Raw genomic sequence first — 16,598 nt, forward strand, 5'->3', positions numbered from 1 at the left:
TCTTCTCTGTGAGATGGAGCACCCTGTCTGCCCGTAACTCCCATCTGTCGCTTTCCATCCTTGTCCCAAGTTGAAAGGTCCCTGGGAAGGGCTCCCCTGTCTGCTCCTGCACTGTGGCCGGCGGGGTGCTCTGGTGGGCGGTCTCCTCCAGAGCCTCGCTGGTGGGTAGGTGAGGGGGAGGGAGAGTTGCCCAAAGAAGCGAGGATGCTGTTGCCAAAAGGAGTGGAGTGTGGGCAGGTAACACAGTAGCGATGCTGTGGGGGGGTCAACAGAGTTGCAGTGGGGCTTCCTTGAATTATTTCTACTGTTTCCTTAAGCCCCGCCGGGAGCCATATATTCACTCATGAGCAGGTTACCACGCCCATGAGAATGTGGCAGACGCCTCATAGCCCCACGTCCTGTTGCTGCTCTGAAGTCCATCTTGGTCATCTTGGTCTTTGATTATTGAACTCAGAGGAGAAAAAATGTAATCTTTGCATAATGCATGCAGTTGGTTTTTATTTCAGGCTTGTTAAAGACAAGTATTCTAGTTCCGAGGACGAAGCTTGGGGCATGGTCTTTTCCTTTAAGGGCCCCCTCGCACAGAGAGCAAACACTTAGCAGGTGAAAGAAACAGAGTAAGCTTTCTTATGGTATCGCTTAGGATTTGGCTCAGCTGCGTGCAACAGCCGAGCGATGGTGCTTAGTCACGCAGGGGCTCTCTGTCTCCCCGAAGAAGCCTGGAGGTGTGAGCCGGGAGACGGCAGGTCTGCCGTGTTTTCGTGCATCTTATAAAAGAGCCACGGGTGGTTTTCGTTCTCAGAGCACGCCTTCGAGGACATCTTACAGTGGACAGGTTTGGGAGGTAGATACAGTGCTGTTTTCTGTGTTGGAGGGTGGATCTCTTCGCTGTCCAGTCTAGTAAAGATAGTGTCTTGCTCAGGGCATAGGTGGTGCAGGATTGCTGGTGGCCCCATTGTAAAGGATTGGGGTTTCCCAAGCTTGGGATTCCTCAGCTGTGACCCAACCCCACTGCGATTATAGCATCTCTCTGGACTGCTCCATGTGCCCCCACGGGAACTAACGCAAACTGTCAGGAACAGGAAGCTCACACTGCCTGCTGTATCATGAGCCGTCAGGCCCGTTGTCTCTGACCCGGGAGTCTAGTGACTTCTGCCAGCACCCATAAAGCCATGACAGTCTAACTTGTTAACTTGCCAGTAGGGTACAATTTCAGACCCTTCATAGTTCTTGATGATATATAGTAAAGGGCTGGAATGGTGACTCCACAAAGTGATCTAGGCAAGGCTCTTTTTACATTTCTGCTTCACCAGTCCTCAAGGTCACTTCATGGTCCAGAATGGCTGTTAGAGCTCCAGCCAGCACGTCTGCATTCCAGACAGCAGAAAAGAGGCAAGAGAAAAGACAAAGTCAACACCTCTCAGCTCTCCTGGAATTACGGCACAACACTCATTGGCTGTCACTTAATCCAAGGCCTCACCTGGCTGCAAGGGAGGCTGAGAAGTGTCTCAAAGCTGAGTGCAGCGCTGCCCCAGGCAGGGGTTTGTTACTAGGGAAGAAGGAGAATGGATGTCCTGGGTGACAACTAGACCCTGTCCCAGCCCCCACCTCCTGCCTGCCACCCCTTGTCTGCTGGTGGGGACAGGAGGGAGTTCCTCATCTTGAGTACAGTGTCTACTGAGGATGGAGGAGCTAGGGATAGGCAATGGAGAAGGGTGTGCTAGATGAGGAACCTTCCCCACCACCCCAAGGGGCTCAAAAGGTAGTGGGAGGGCAGGGCATGTGTGTTACTAATCACAAAACATTGTGAAAAGTGTGATCAGAGTTGGTGGAGGAGCCCAGGGAGCCATGAGAGTACCAACGGGGCAGCTACATTAATCAGGGATCAGCGAGGGCTTCCTGGAGGAAGTGACGCTTGATTTGAGTCTGTAAGGATGAGTAGAAGTTCACCAGTTGGGGTACGGCTGCCAGATAAAATACAGGGCACCCAGTTCAGTTTTAATTTTCAATAACAACAAATAATTTTAGGATAAATATAACATACCTGTGATATTTGGAACATATTTATGCTAAAAAATTATTTATCTGAAATTCACATTGATCTAGCATCCTGTATTTGTATTTGCTAAAGCTGATGACTGATTTTGGGGGTCCGGACAGCAGGGTGTCCAGTGCATCGATGGGGGTCTTGGGACCCCCCTCCCAGCCCACCCCCTCCTGCACCCGGGGCTCCAGGATGAGCGTGGCCGAGGCGATGGAAGAGCCGGCCTGGCATCTTCAGCAGACAGGGGCTCCTGCTCTGCACGGCTGAGTGACAGTCGCGGGTTCCCCGGAGGTCCTGCCCAGTGCAAGCAGGGGGCCCAGAGAGCAGGCCCTGGACCGAGGCCTGCCAGCGAGGGTCCTCCCGGGGAGCCAGGGGCGCCTGAGTCAGGCTCTGGCCTCCGCGCTAAGGACCTTCTCTGCTGGGCACTGCCTGCTGCACACAACCCCGTCTGCCTGCTGTGCCCTGACGATGGGCTTTGGAACCTCGATTTTGGGCCGGGTGTGTGATGGCAGGACCCGAGGGTTTATAGGGTGGCGGTACCAGAGCCCTGGAGACCCAGGAGAGCCCCCATCCATACCTGCTCCCCCACCCCGCAGCATTGGCTGGGCCGGGGCAGCCCATTGTTGTCCATGAAATGTTTAGGAATCAGCCATTTAATGAGAACAAAAGGAATTAATTGGTGGTTTAGGCCTAATGAGACCGCTGTGCAAATTAACAGTCCTCATCAGCAGAAACAAACAGAGCCCTTAAATGAATTGCCGAAGAGCATTAAACTGAATAAGCTTTTGCCGGGATGATAAATAGCAGGTCAGAGGAGACCATCTGGCCCCTTCCCTGCAGCTTCCTTCCCGGGAGGGGGCCTAGCGGGGGCGGGGCCCGGCTGGGCCCGAGCCGCGGCCACGCGCACACGGTCGCGGTCACGAGCACCCGGCCACACGCACGCGCACGCCCACGGTCACATCTGCGCGTCTCCATAGTCACACTCAGGCGCGTGCGTACGCACACGCACACACACGCACGCACACACACGCACAGCGAGCTAAGGGGGCGTTTGTGTCCGAGGGGCGGGGCAAGGCCCTCTGCCCGATCCACGCGCACGGGAGCAGGGATGCTGTGGGCGGAGGTGCTGAGGCTCCCACCATCCCATCGGTATCCCCGCAGGATACTGGGCTGGGTGGGAGGGCAGGGAGAACCCGTGGCCCCGAGGCAGTTACCCCGCCCAAAGAGCAGGCCTGTGTCCGCCTCTGAGGCCTCCCCCACCGCTGCCTGCGGGAAGGCACTCTTCCCGCCCCTGCCCGGTGTTCTCTGGGCTGAAAGACCCGGGCAGCGCAGCGACTCCGGGGAGGGTCGCAGGGGACTCTGGCGCACACTAGTTGCACGTCTAAGATTCCCTCTAGAGCTGCTGTTCTGGATAACTTGCCCCACACTCGTTTTTATTGAAAAAACTTTTTTTAAAAAAATTTCCTGTCTTCTCTATTCTTCACTCCACGGACAGCAGTGCTTTTGTTCATCGCTGAACGTTCCGCCGAACCACAGTGCCTGGCACTCTGAAGGACCTTATTAAGTGTTTGTTAGTTCAATGAGTGAAACCAGATTCTTTCAAACAAGTGTATGATAATCAGCCCAGGAAGACTCAAGTGAAGTTTTGCGAAAATCCCAGTGTTGCACTGTGTGCGTGGAGGGCCTATGTTAGACCCACAGGTGTTTTTTTTTTAATCAATCAGTTAATTTTTAACGGAGGTGCTGTGGATCGAACCCAGGACCTTATGCATGCTAAGCATTTGCTCTACCACTGAGCTGTTTCCCTCCACCCCCATGTTAGAGCCTACAGATGTTTTGTGTCCTTCCTGGGGGACCAGCTCCTTAAGTGAGGTGTCTGGGTCTGGCTCTCTCAGCGTCATCTTAGTCTCTCATAGGGGTGCCCTGCCCTTTCCTACACACTTGGCCATTCCAGGCTGTCACCTTGCTAAGGCGCAGAAGCCTCTGACAGACCCTCAGTGCCTGTCTATGTGGTCCTTCTTAACAAGAGAATTTCCCCATCTGCTCATTTATTCATTTGACAAACATTTTCAGAGTCTAGCCCTGTGCTGGGTATTGTGTAGCACAGGAATGATTTAATGATTTAAATTGGCCACGGTTTTACTTTCAAGCATCTTACATGTGTTGAGAGAGAGGAAGCAAGAAACTTGGGTTGAGTACATGGAGAAGTTGGTCAGGTTCAGAGCCGAAAGAAATACTAGAAGGACGCATTTAGGAAGGTGGTCATGGAGGTACTCCCTGTGGAGGTGATGTCTCTATGACACCTGAAGAATGAGGAATCTGACGTGCAGACTAGGCAGCAGGCCAGTCCTGGAGGCTCAGACAGCATGTACAAGGATCCTGGGGTTTATGTGTGGCCAGAGCCAGGAGGAGGAGAGAGTGGTGCAAGGCAGGCTTATCGAGTTGGGCAGGTCAGAATGTGTAGCCATGAGGCTGAGTTTGAATGAACCAGTGAACATCGATTGTTAGAGTTTAAGGCTATGTAATGAGCGAAAACCACAAGGACCCTCAACCCAAACTTTCAGAGATCCTCAGCCGGCTAACAGTCACAGAGGACCTCCTGGGGACAGCTCTGCGCCTGACGCCGTGGTAAACCGGGTGAGTGCGAGGTGTGCTCCCTGCCCTCAAGCTGGGGACAGCTGCTTTGACCTGGACAGTCTCTCCACACCGAACACCTACTGGGTGTGGCCTGGACCCAGCCCAGCTGAGAACTACAAAGAGAAACTGAGGCTCCTAGGGCCTCTTTGCAGCCAGCAGCCCCACTGTTCAGGAGGAGAAATGGAGGCTTGGCATGGTCAGGAAGCCTTCCCAGGGAAGACGGAAGTGAGCTTGGGCAAATGGGCCATAGTTGTAGGTACCAATGCCTCTCTGCCAGATACCATACACATCTCCTGCCCTCTCAGCCCATCTGCAAGGTTCAGATCACTAGCCCATTTCATAGATGAGGTAACTGAGGTGCAGAGCAGGAATTAGAGCTATTGAGTAATGTGGGTGGGGTTGGACCCCAGCTCTGCCTGGCTCTATCCATCCCCATGACAGGAAATTGAAACTGAGTGCCCAAGCCGGGCAGCAGGACCGTAGTATGACTTCCATGGGCTCTGGGCCTTTTGCCTTCATCATGGGCCCCATTTCTCCCCATTGAATAAAAAAGTATTCAAATTATGTTTTATGACTCTTGGTATAAAGATGAATGTATTCATTTCTTCCTCTGATTTCAGAAGGATTTATAGCATTCGTGTGGTCCCCCAGTTGTGGGCCCTGTGCCCCCCAGTGCCTAAAGGAGAAGCAGCCAGTTGACCCCCCACAGGTACTTTGCAGCTCCTGCTCACCCCACCGCCATGTCCCCAAACTCTCCGAGCTCACAACCCACCGCCCAAACTCCCAGACTGTGCTCTGCACGAGGGGAGATGCCGCCGGGAAGCTTTAGCTTGAGGGCTTCGGCAGTAGAGCCGGTGAGGGCAGCTGGACAGATAAATCACTGCCTGGGCCTGTGTGTCTGTGCAGATGCAGTGACAAGAGAGTGCTTGTTTTTCTCCTGGAACCAGAGCTTAAATCCACCAGGGTGATAAACGGTTTCGCGTCCACGATTGAGGCCACCTCTATAACTCACAGCGCCAAAGAGGGCCCAGAAGCATCAGTCTCCTGTTTGTTGTTTTTCTCAAGGCAGGGGAGGGCTATCCTTAAAAGGTGGAGAGGAAAATGGCCCAGCCATCCTGCTGGGCCCTGGCGAGGGAGGCCCAGGGATGCTGGGCTCGTGTTGGAACACTCCACGGGTCCCACCCTCCGCCCTTGCCAGTTGAAGGCCCCGCTCCCCCCCACTTCGCAGGCTTCCTGCTGTTCCCAGAGAACCCCCCAAAACGCAGCTCTGCTGGGGTGCCTCCCTATCTCAACAGCCTTGTGTGGCTCCCCTTCACCTGCAGAAGGAAAGCCACGTGGCTCAGTTTGGTCTCCAGAGCTCTCCAGGACCAGGCCTCAGTTTACCTTTCTGTGACGCTTTCCCTCGAACCTTCTCTTCCAGCCCTGAAACCTGTTCTGGACCTCCAGGTCCTGCTGGCCCTGCCGTCCCCTCCTGGAACGCCCTTCCTCCTCCAGAGCGCCCTCCAAGGAGCCCCGCTTAGTAGAAGTTCCTTTTCCAACTCTGCACCCCAGGACTGTGTTGGGTCTCAGTTGCAACCCTGGGTGCAGGCTTCTCATGTTTGCCTGTGTGTGGCTCTGTCTCCTCCCAGTGTGGGAGCCTCTGGTTTTACTCGTCCTTGTCTCTCACGTAGGCTTAACGGGATGCTTGGCACACACAGGAAATGCTCACTGATTGTGAAGTGAGTTGGATTTCCAGTGGGGAACTGCCTTGGTCTAGTTAGACAGTCCGGGGGCACACAGCTCTGTTCTAATTCAGGGCCTCCGCTTAGAGGCAGATCCAGTTCCCCCATCTCTAATTAGACAAAGTCTCGACCTTGACTCATGGCCTGGGAGAAACTCAGGACACCAGGTTTGGCAAATACATTGGTCCGAGAATCCATAAATATTGATTCATTGTTTGCAGAGTAATTCAAATGTCAGTTATAAGCCCCAGGCAGATAAAGATCTGTATCAACAATGCAACTGGGTGTAAGCCAGCAGGCCCTAGGGAAGCGGCTTCGGGTTGAGACGGAAGTGGAACGCTCAGGCTTCGGGGAGGGAGCCTTCGAGAGGAGACAGATGAGTGGCTCTGTGGGGCTCGGCTGCCAGCGATGCTCATTGCCGCGTCTGCTGTTTGTGGGTAGATGTGTTCCCGCGTCCGTCCATCCGTCCGTCATCTGCTGTGGAATTCTGCTTCCCGGCTACCCAGAAGGAGACAAAGACACACACACGTCGTACCCAGAGATGGGTTACACAGACCAAAGGCAGACACCGACACACACACGGACACAGCGATGCAGACACGGGAGGCAGAGGTGGAGGCACAGACACTCACGGCCGAGGACGTGCCTATAAAGACGAAGAGGAAGGAGAAGCACACTCGCCGCCGCAGGAGGTACTGGTGTAAACCAGCAGAGTTGGGCACCATCGTGCACTGGAGGCAGCAGGCTGGGCCCTGGTTCACAGCAGGGGGCCTTGACTCTAACTCCAAGAGGTGGTATGTCCAGTGTCAAAATCTATAGCCTAGGAATTAGGTGGCAATGACCAGACGGAGCTGTAGTCCCAGCTCCCCCACGTACTAGAAGCTTATGGTATTGGGCTACATAATTAAACCTCTGAGCCTCCGTTTCTTCATCTGTAAAATGGAGATCCTCATGTACTATACGAAGACCCTTACCTCCGAGGTTTTGGGGAGTGTGTATACGTGGCTCAGCACACCACAGGCACTCTGTACATGCTGGCTTTTGTTGTCTTAAGTCAGAGTCCTCCCCTAAGCTACTACGACTTTGAGCAAATCAATTCCTCTGTGCCTTGGTTTCCCCGTCTGTGAAGTCAGGAGGGGTAGTTTGAGGATGTCCAAGTCCCTGCCTGCCTTCACCACTTCCTCTCCCCTTTCCCCTCTGTCTGTGGTTCTTTATAGCTGCCCTGAGTGGACGGTTTCCTTGGCAGAAGGTGCCCTCTCTGTCTTTGATTTCATTTAGCCGCAGTCAGACCCAGCAAATGAATTGCTTCTTCCCTCCTGGCTGACACCAGGAAGCAGCCGCCCGACAGCTCCCCGGAGGGGTCGATTGGAGGATGTCTGATTTTGAACGAAGCAGAGGACGGCGTTGGGATGTTGAACCCGACCTGCACTTGCTCCAGGTCAGGGCTGGTGGTCAGGGTGCCGGTCAGGAGCCGCCGCCTCCCCCCGAGGTCTTGCGGCGGCTGTCAGGGAGGGCAGAGGGCGGGCTGCTCTGTGTGCTGTGTGGCGTCCCTTCCGTCCATGGGGGCGCCTGGGATCCGTGATCCAGCCTCTCACCAGGCAGTGTCCTCCACTCACCTCTTGCTAGACTTTTTGAGAAATAGCTACTGACCTTGGAGGGGTCAGCCTGGATACCTCTGTGCCTGGGGGCTCAGTACCCCTCCACTTGTGCACAGTTCTCAGAGGTGGAGACCAGGTTAGCTTGTTGACGTGGATTATGACCACCTGCCTTTGTTTTGTGCAGACTGGGTTAAGGAGGTGATACAGCTGTGAAGAATTTGAGTTCTCTGTTGTTAAGAAGCAGGTCAGTAGAAGGAAGAAGCCCAGAATCAGCGTGGCCTCACCAGCGAAGCTTCCCCAGTCAGTGCCGCTGTGACTCTGTGCCCCGTACATGCACTGTTGGGTCCCGGACACCTGGGAGGCCTGCTTGCCCTGCTGGCCAGCTAGGGATGTGCCCCGCTCTGATGTCAAGTGATGCTTAATGAACATATGTTATAACCTGTAGTTTTAACACCCGTGGTCTTCAATCGGTTTCTTAAATTTTAATGTAACTTTTTATCCCAGTGGGACAGACGTACGCTGTTGAAAACCACCTGGTATCCAGGGCTTCCAGCTGAGGGAAGCAGCCCCCCCCAGCTCTTCCCCAGCCCGGCCCCGCTTCCTTGCGGCCGTTCTTTCAACTCCTTTTTTCTGTATTTTCATCTCCATATTTTAAAATAATATGATTATACCTGTGTTTTCTGATTGTTTTCAGTTTTAATTATTACCGTTGACTTTGTGTGATAGCATGCGGCTTTCTGTGACAGGCGCGTGCGCGCACAGACACAGGCACGCTGTTCGTCTCCCTCCCCCCAGTGTCACTCTGTCGCACATTTTGATGCTGTGTCAGTGTTCCGTGTTCATGCTGTTAGGACAATCTGAAAATTGTTTATAGCTGAGCCGTGTCGTGGACTGCAATGGTCTCCTTTCTTTCACAGCTTTACTTTTTCCTGCAATCAATGATTGCCTCTTTTTTGTTGTTTGCTTAGTTTTCTATATTTCTGTCACTGATTTATCTCTAGAGTTTCCAAAAAATGTTTTTAAACTCCTCTAAATATGGTTAAACGTAGCAGATAGTAGTTCAGTTTTATTTTCTCTGAGAAGACAGCCTTCTGGAACCCTTAACCCTCTGCTTCAGTCTGGCCTGGGGCTCCGAGTCCGCTGTGTAGCTGCCCTCCTGGGTGTCCCCCCACCGTCGTCCTGGCGGCTCCTGTTTGTTTAGGAGCCTCGCCTCCGTGCTGGCTCTCTCTCTGCACCTTTCCTTTCTCTTGTTTTCTCCTTCGTTGTGGCTGAGACAGTTTCCAGTCACATCTGTACTTTTCCATCCCTTCCAGCACCCTTAGGAGCACCACGGTGTTCGAATCCTGAGACTTTCTAGGGTTCCAGTGTATAAATCAGCTTGCTGCTTCTAGCTTAGCCCTTGTAGGTACTTGAAGAGAGGAAAAGCTGAGATCTGAGTCATCCCGTCAGTTGTTCATCTGTTTCTTGAAAGTTTTCTTAAACCCTCTAGTTTACTGTCTTTTTCATCTTCTCCCCCTTTTTTGGTTCTTATCCTTTTAAAACCTCTCTACTGTAATTTTTATAAGGGTTTTGAGAGGAAGCAGAGATGAGGTGGAAGTCCAATTGATTTATTTTAAGAATGTTTAATGAGTGTAATAATGGATTATTTAAGTCACATATTGTCTCCGAATGAAGAAGAAGTGTTTAGCCTTAATTTAAAATTCAGGAGCCAACTAATAGCTTCTTTCCTCCAGCTACTTGTTGGCCAGGTTTTCTTAGAAATCCGTACCTGAGACGAGGAAGGTTAGGGACCACAGCTCTTCATGGCCGACTGTGGAGCAACAGCCACGAGCTGACCGCCTCAGGCATCTGTCGCCGCAGTCGTGCTGCGTTTCCACCGACCGCAGACCCCAGAGGCGCACAGTAACTGCTCGGGGCTTCCAGGTGTGCGGCCAGCTGCAGGGAGGCCAGGAAGCTCTGCCGCCTTGGTTGGGCTCTGCTCTCTCCTGTGTCTGGTTCTTGGTTGGGTTCTCTCTGCCCGCCGATCTAGGATGACCTCATCGGTGGCAATTTGGGGTAACCGGGCTCTGCTCCTTGTGTCTCTCATCCTCCAGCAGGCTGGCTCGGGCATCTGCTCACACCAATGACAGAGGCACAAGGCCTCTTGAGGGTTTGACTTGAAAATGGCATCCTGTCACTTCTGCTATATTCTACCCGCTAGAGCAAATTGTAAGGCTAGCCTGGGCTTAACGGTGGGGACAGTCTCCAGCTCGATGCTGAAAGGAACGTGCAAAGTCATGTGACAGTGGCTGTGGCTACAAGGTGTGTGTGTGTGTGTGTATACAGTTGGGGCTATTAAAGCTGTCGGTCTGCATTACCAACTCAAGTCAGGAATTCTCCAGGTGAAACCTGCCATTACAGTGTTAATAGGGTGCTTGACATGATAACCTAGTTTCTTCATGAACTTCTGCCCGACCTGGCGTCGCTGAGATAGCGTGATCCATGGTGAACGCCTCTGGGACAGGCTGAGCTCACTGCGCGGACCGTCACCCACCCCGTCTGCTGATCTTGGTCTCATTCAAGGGATTCCCTGGGATTTTAAAAAAATCCAGATTGTTGGCTGGGTCAAAAGAAAAACCACCAGTTCCTTCCCATGGGGGAGTCTCTCAAGGTTTTCTTGTGTGGTCCCCACACTCCTGAGCCGGACCCCGCCGTGTTTGTCTGGACCTAACCCCGGGTCCCAGAGCCCTGCGGGAGGGTGGGCGGCGGAGCCAGGACGGCGCGCTCGCCTTCTCCCTCTCTCCTCCTTGAACTCTCATGAGGTTACTGGGCACTTTAACCCAGAAGACTGACTTTATCGTGAGTGTTGCCGGCTGGGCTTGTGCAGACAGTCCTGGTCCCTAAGCCCCACTCTCCTGTCCCACCGTCCACTCAGCACTAGGCAGGTTTTCCTTCTTTCAGACCAAGTGAGGCTGAGTGATGTTTGAAATGGAAGCAGTGTCTGCTGCCTTGACCCTGGCGGGGTGGTGGGGTAAGAGAGCCTCTCTCCCACGGGTGCCTGGGGTTGGAGGAGCTGATGCCCCCTTGGAGCCCCTGTGAGGGCCTGCCTCCTGGTTTGTGCCCTTAGCTGTCAGCTGACCGGGCCCCTGCCTCCTCTCCGGGGACTCTCTAAAGAGGCTGGCTTCACTCCATTCCTCTCTTCTTTGTTCCCTGATGTCTGGCTCAAGCTGAACTCCAGCATCTCAGCTGCCCCTAGACCTCCCTCATCTGCAGGGCCAGCCTGACAGCTGGGAGGGAGGCACCTGCTCGTTCCCAGAGGGGTCACCCGTGCACTGTCCTGGGCAGGCGTAGACCGCCGGCCCATGTTCTGTTCTGGGTTTGGCCCCAGGGCAGGCCTTTGGAAAGTTTCCTTGTCCTGAGGTCTCCTCCCAGTTCAGGGAAGAAAGACCTGAGAGTTCTGCTTCCCTCCTATGAGTGCATCTGTTAAGGAAGATGTGGACATGGAAAGGGCCACTGTTCCCTGGAAACAGAGGGAGAAGTCCAGCAGCATCTCAGCGGCTGCATCTGTGCCAGATCAGGGGAGGAAATGCTGCTCTGGGAAGCACAGACTCAGACAGGTCTGGGCTCATGAGACCTCAGGCAAGCACCTCCTCCTCGCTCGCCTGGGTTCCTTCCCCCGGGAGACCAGAGCCAGGGCCAGATCATTGTTTCTCAACCCAGTGAAGACTGCAGGCCCCTGAAATGCCTGTGGTCTCTACTGAAGGCGCAAGGGTGAAGGAGTTGGGGAAGGTCTGGGGCAAGTCTAGGGGCTGGGATGCGAGAGAGACAGCGTCACAGAGGGGCCAGTGGGAGGGGGCAGGACGTGCTGGGGTCCAGACTCCTCCAGGCCTCAGCCGGTTCCAGGTTCTATGCAACTGGTGTCGGCTTCTATGATTACCCATGGCTCTCACAGCAGCGGGATGTGCTAGTCGCTGGCAGGCGCCAGGCCGTGCGCAAATAAGCACGTTGTATGTGTCGCCTCGTTTTCTTCCTGCTTCCCTGTGAGGAAGTGAGGCATGTTCCCACTTCACAGCTAAGTAAACAGCTTAGGTGGTTGCTCAGTGTCACACTCGAACTGATGCTGCCAGCCAAATCCAAGAATTGTCCAGGCCCAGGGTCTTCAATCCTGGTGGGACTTCTGGGAGCTGGGCTCTGGGCTAGGAAGCCTGGGACACAGAGATAAGGGAAGACCTACCCACAACCTTGGAAATTTGTTCTAAACATCGTAACAAGGTAGCCATAGAGGGCTGTGGGAGTTTCAAGCAGGGCTTGGGAACAATCCAAAGAGGCTTCCTGGAGGCGAGAGCATTTAAACTGGACCTTGGAGGAGAAGAATTTCAAGGGTGGAGAGAGAGTTCTAGGCAGGTGGCATAGCTTTTGTGGAATGCTAGGTGGGAAGTTTGTGGATGGTGGGTATGGTCTGGCCACACGTGGTTCCTGGTATATTTTTGGTTGGGACCTGAGGTGAAGAGATGAGTGGGGGCTGGGTTGGAAAGCTAGGCTGAGGCCATACTGATGGCAGCACTGAATGCCAGGACAAGGAGCCTGGAACAGGGTGATGGGAAGGGGACAAGAGACTTGACAAGTTTTACACCTTAATTTTGTGTTGTAGAAAAAGTGGGAAGCTGGACAGATACAGACAACACCAAGGCGCAGGTGGTTCAGGTAGGGCTGAGAAAACCTAAAAGTGCTGTGAAGTCATTTTGTTTTGGTTTTGTGAAGCAGCTTGAATGCTCTTATCCCAGCGGTCTGAGCAAACCTCTGTTAGCCAGGTTGGGAAGATAATTGGCCAACCTTTCTGCTCCCTCAGATTTCCTGCCCGCAGAACCTCAGCGAACGACACCCGAGGACACACTCAGCTTCCCAGCCTACACGGAGCCCCTCAAAACGCTTATTCATGTGTGAAGAGCTGGGGGCCCCTGGGGGGCAGGAGACGGTTTATCTAGAAATGACTCGTCCTCAGCCTCCACGGGTCACGTGATACCTTCCTTTCCAGCAACAGCGATTTACTGTGCTGATTTGCCTAGTGTCACCTGCAGATGTCCCTGTCCCTGCTGCCACTGTGGCTGCAGCTCCAGCTGCAGGCTCAGGTCTGGGTGACTGGCTCAGAGGGCAGAGGGCGGGCAGCGGGCTGCTGACCTGGATGGGGCTGTGGGCTGCAGTCTTGCCTCTCGTCTTCTCACGGAGCGACCTTAGCAAGCCGCGTCCCTCTCTGTGCAGCCGCCTCCTCACCGCAGCCCGTGTGAGGACCCGCCCTGGGTCAGCACTCTGGAAACAGTCATTCTCGTCCCTTCTCTGAAGGCCCTTACTGTTAGTCAGTGCCTGTTTCCTTTAAGTCGACTCACTTTTTAAAACATACCAATTCATGCCAGTTTACCATTTCGGTAAGTGATGCATCATTTGCTACAAGCGGCGTTAAAGTTAGCTATTAAAACAGTGCCTGTTCACCCTCGTGCCCCTGAAGGCCAGGGGCGTGCCTGCCTGTGGCGTGAGGGCGCCCCGCAAGGGGGACCCCATCCTGGAGCTCAGGCCGCCCCTTGCTCTCGCTCACACACACACACTCACACACACACACACACACACTCTCACACACACACACACACGCGCGCGTGCACACGGCGTGCTCCGGAAACACCTGAGAATCTCACTCAAGTGCAGGTTCTGGCCGAGGAGGCCTGGGGCAGCATCTGAGACACTGCCCTTCCAACAAGCTCCCAGGAGGTGCCCCGGCCCAGAGACTCCGCTTTCAGAACTGAGGGTCCTGGGACCCTGCCGCCCTCGCTCCGCGGGGCAGGGCGAGAACTTCGATAGAAGCGAAGCGGCAAACCCTCCTGAAGTCGTTTGCAGGGATATGCAAAGCCATGTCCAGACCTAGAAGCAGAGGCCGAGTGGCAGCAGGAGACTCAGAGTTGCTTCTTCTTTTCTCCGGAATAGACCTTTGCTTCCTCTTTGCCTTCTATGCTTAGAACTCCGGTTGTCTCTTCTCAGACCTCAGTGACTCAACCCGTGTGACTCTCCTCACGGTCCCCCCGCCCCTGCCTTCCTTTAGAGACCTGAACATAGAAAACCATTCCCTGGGGGCCTTGGTCACAAGCCGCGCTGGCGTTGCCCGCAGCCCGGCCCTTGCGGGGACACGGGCCCGGGCTCGGGAGGGGCCGCTCGGGCTCTTCCCTGCCCTGCCCTCCCTCCTGGCTCACAGTCAGACCCGCACGCCGCCCGCTGACTCGCCGCCGCTTCGTGCGTTCAGGTCGTGCTTTCTCAAGGTGGGGGAGCCATAAGCTCTAGTGGTGCTTGGTGGGGGGTGTCTGGAGGGGGCAGGGGAGCAAAGCTGCTGCTTGGGGACCCACACTGGGCTGAGGCCACGGCGGGCCCGCGACGACCGTTCTCTGAATCCAGGACAGATGGGGAAGTTGACTTGATGAGGTGTGAAGGGGGCTGATCACGGCACCCTGCGGGGGCCTAGGTGGGTCAGTCTTGGCCTTTAGCTGAATGCCAAGTCATACCCTGGCCTGAGTCGGTCCCAGAGCGCAGATGTCCCCCCTCCCTCCCCGGCAGTGGCCAGACGTGCCACCCAGCAATCCCTGGCCTCCCTGGCAGGACCCAGTGCCGTCTGCGCCATGTGTCTAGGGTGCCCGAGGTGCTGAGGGGGAGGGCAGAGCCAGGAACAGAGGGGGATCGGGGAGGATGGCTGGAGGAGCGTGAAGTTTACTTGCGGAGCAGAGGCCTGACCCGAGACCCTGGGGCAGCGTTTCCCCTGAGCACGGAGAGGCACTTGGAAAGACCGCCCCCGTGCTCCACGCCCCGAGGCAGGTGCCTCTCTCTGTCTCCTGCTCTCACTTAGCCCGTTCTGTACTGGATGGAGGAGAGATGCAGTGTGGGTTCCATCCATCCTAAAAGACACAGGGAAGGACAGCCTTTCTTACATTCCTGAGGCTGTGAACACAGACAAGAGTTCACACACAAACCTGATCTCTCCAATCAGGCCATGGTTCCCTGTTGCTTGCGGAATGAAGTCAAAAGCTCATAAGACCTGTAAGGGGCTAATTCAGGATTTGAACCTGTCTCTGATTCCAGATCCCAGGTGCGTCTCTCTTCCCGCAGGGGAGGCCCTGCGCCTGTGAGGACCGCAGACGTACAGCTGTCTCCTGACCTTGGCCTGGGAGCAGCTGTGTCAGGAGAGTAGTTCTCCCATGAGGCTGGAGCCCCGGGGTATCAGGGGATTTGCATCCTGCTTCAGGGAGATGAGAAAGGGTACAAAGAGGAGGCCAGAAGGGGAAGCCAGCCCCGTGGTCACAAGACCCTGTTGCCTGCTGTCCAATGGTGAGCCTCGCGAAGCCCCAGTCAGTCTTCACCGAACTTTCGCATCGTGATGGTGGCTCCCGAATTGAGTCCCTAGACCATGCCAAGTATTTGACATGCATTTTGTCATCTTGGTTCTCCAACAACCCAGTGAGATGTGTTTTGCTAGGTCCAGGGTTCAGAGAAGGGGACTGAATAATTGAACACAGACCTGATTAGGGGTCAGGTTCACGTGTTTGCTGCCAGGACCTGCTGCCTGTCTTATCTGAGGCTTAGAACAGCCGTGGGAGGTGGACATCGTCAGTCCAGCTCGCTCTGCTGAGACAGAGCTCGGACAAGTGCGGGGGGGCTGCCTGGTAGGTGGGGGCAGAGCCACGCCCCAACGCCACGCTCTCCAGGCTGACCAGGACTTTCCCCTTGTGCTCCATCCGTGATTCTTCAGGCTGATCTGGCTTGTCTGCTCTCTGATGGGCTCACCCTTATGACTGAAAGCAGCCTGGGCTGGGTATCTGGAGGTCGGGGTCTCAGCCTGGCTCGACCAGTGGTTGGCGCTGACAGCAACAAGCCAGCTTCTCCCCGTGGGCTGTGGTCATCTTCACAGTTTCTTCCAGCACTAGAATTCTGCTCTCTCTTTACATTACGGATACAGTACGTATTTGTTATGAACATGTTCAATAGTATGGGAATATGGAAAGTGAAAACAAATTAAAAAAAAACGAACCCACCCTCTTCTTAACCATTACTGGAGGCAGAAGTTGTCCAGAGCCCGGTGTGTCTCCTCCCAGATGCGGTTCTCCCTCCCTCCCTCCGCGTAAGTGAGCACTTGTAAGCGTTGCCATCCTAGCATTTATCGTGGCACGCAGGTGTGTTTCGGCGACCCTCCTGTGCCGCCATGTGTAGGTCTACTTTATTCCTTCTCAGCAGTGTATGTTGGCTGGGTTTCTTCATCAGCGGGTCTCTCCCCTCCTTTTAAAATGATATTTCCTTGGAGCACATGTAGGCGTAATGCATTTGGACATTTATATTATTTCTGGGCTTCTTGGATATGATAAACAATGCTGGAATAAACATCTTCACACGTATATCCTAACTCACGTGCAGACATGTATCTTTAACATGAATTTGCAGCAGTAGAGCTGCCAGGTCAGGAACACACACATTGAAAATTTTGAAAGATGCTGCCAAAATCTCTCTCCAGAGAGGCCAGTTGAACTTTCTCTCCACAGGGCGGGGCGGAGGGCAGCCTGAGGACTTTCGCATGTGCCCTGTAGGAGCCTGGAT

This window comes from Camelus dromedarius, chromosome 29, assembly GCF_036321535.1.
Source record: "Camelus dromedarius isolate mCamDro1 chromosome 29, mCamDro1.pat, whole genome shotgun sequence".
Lineage (NCBI taxonomy): Eukaryota > Metazoa > Chordata > Mammalia > Artiodactyla > Camelidae > Camelus > Camelus dromedarius.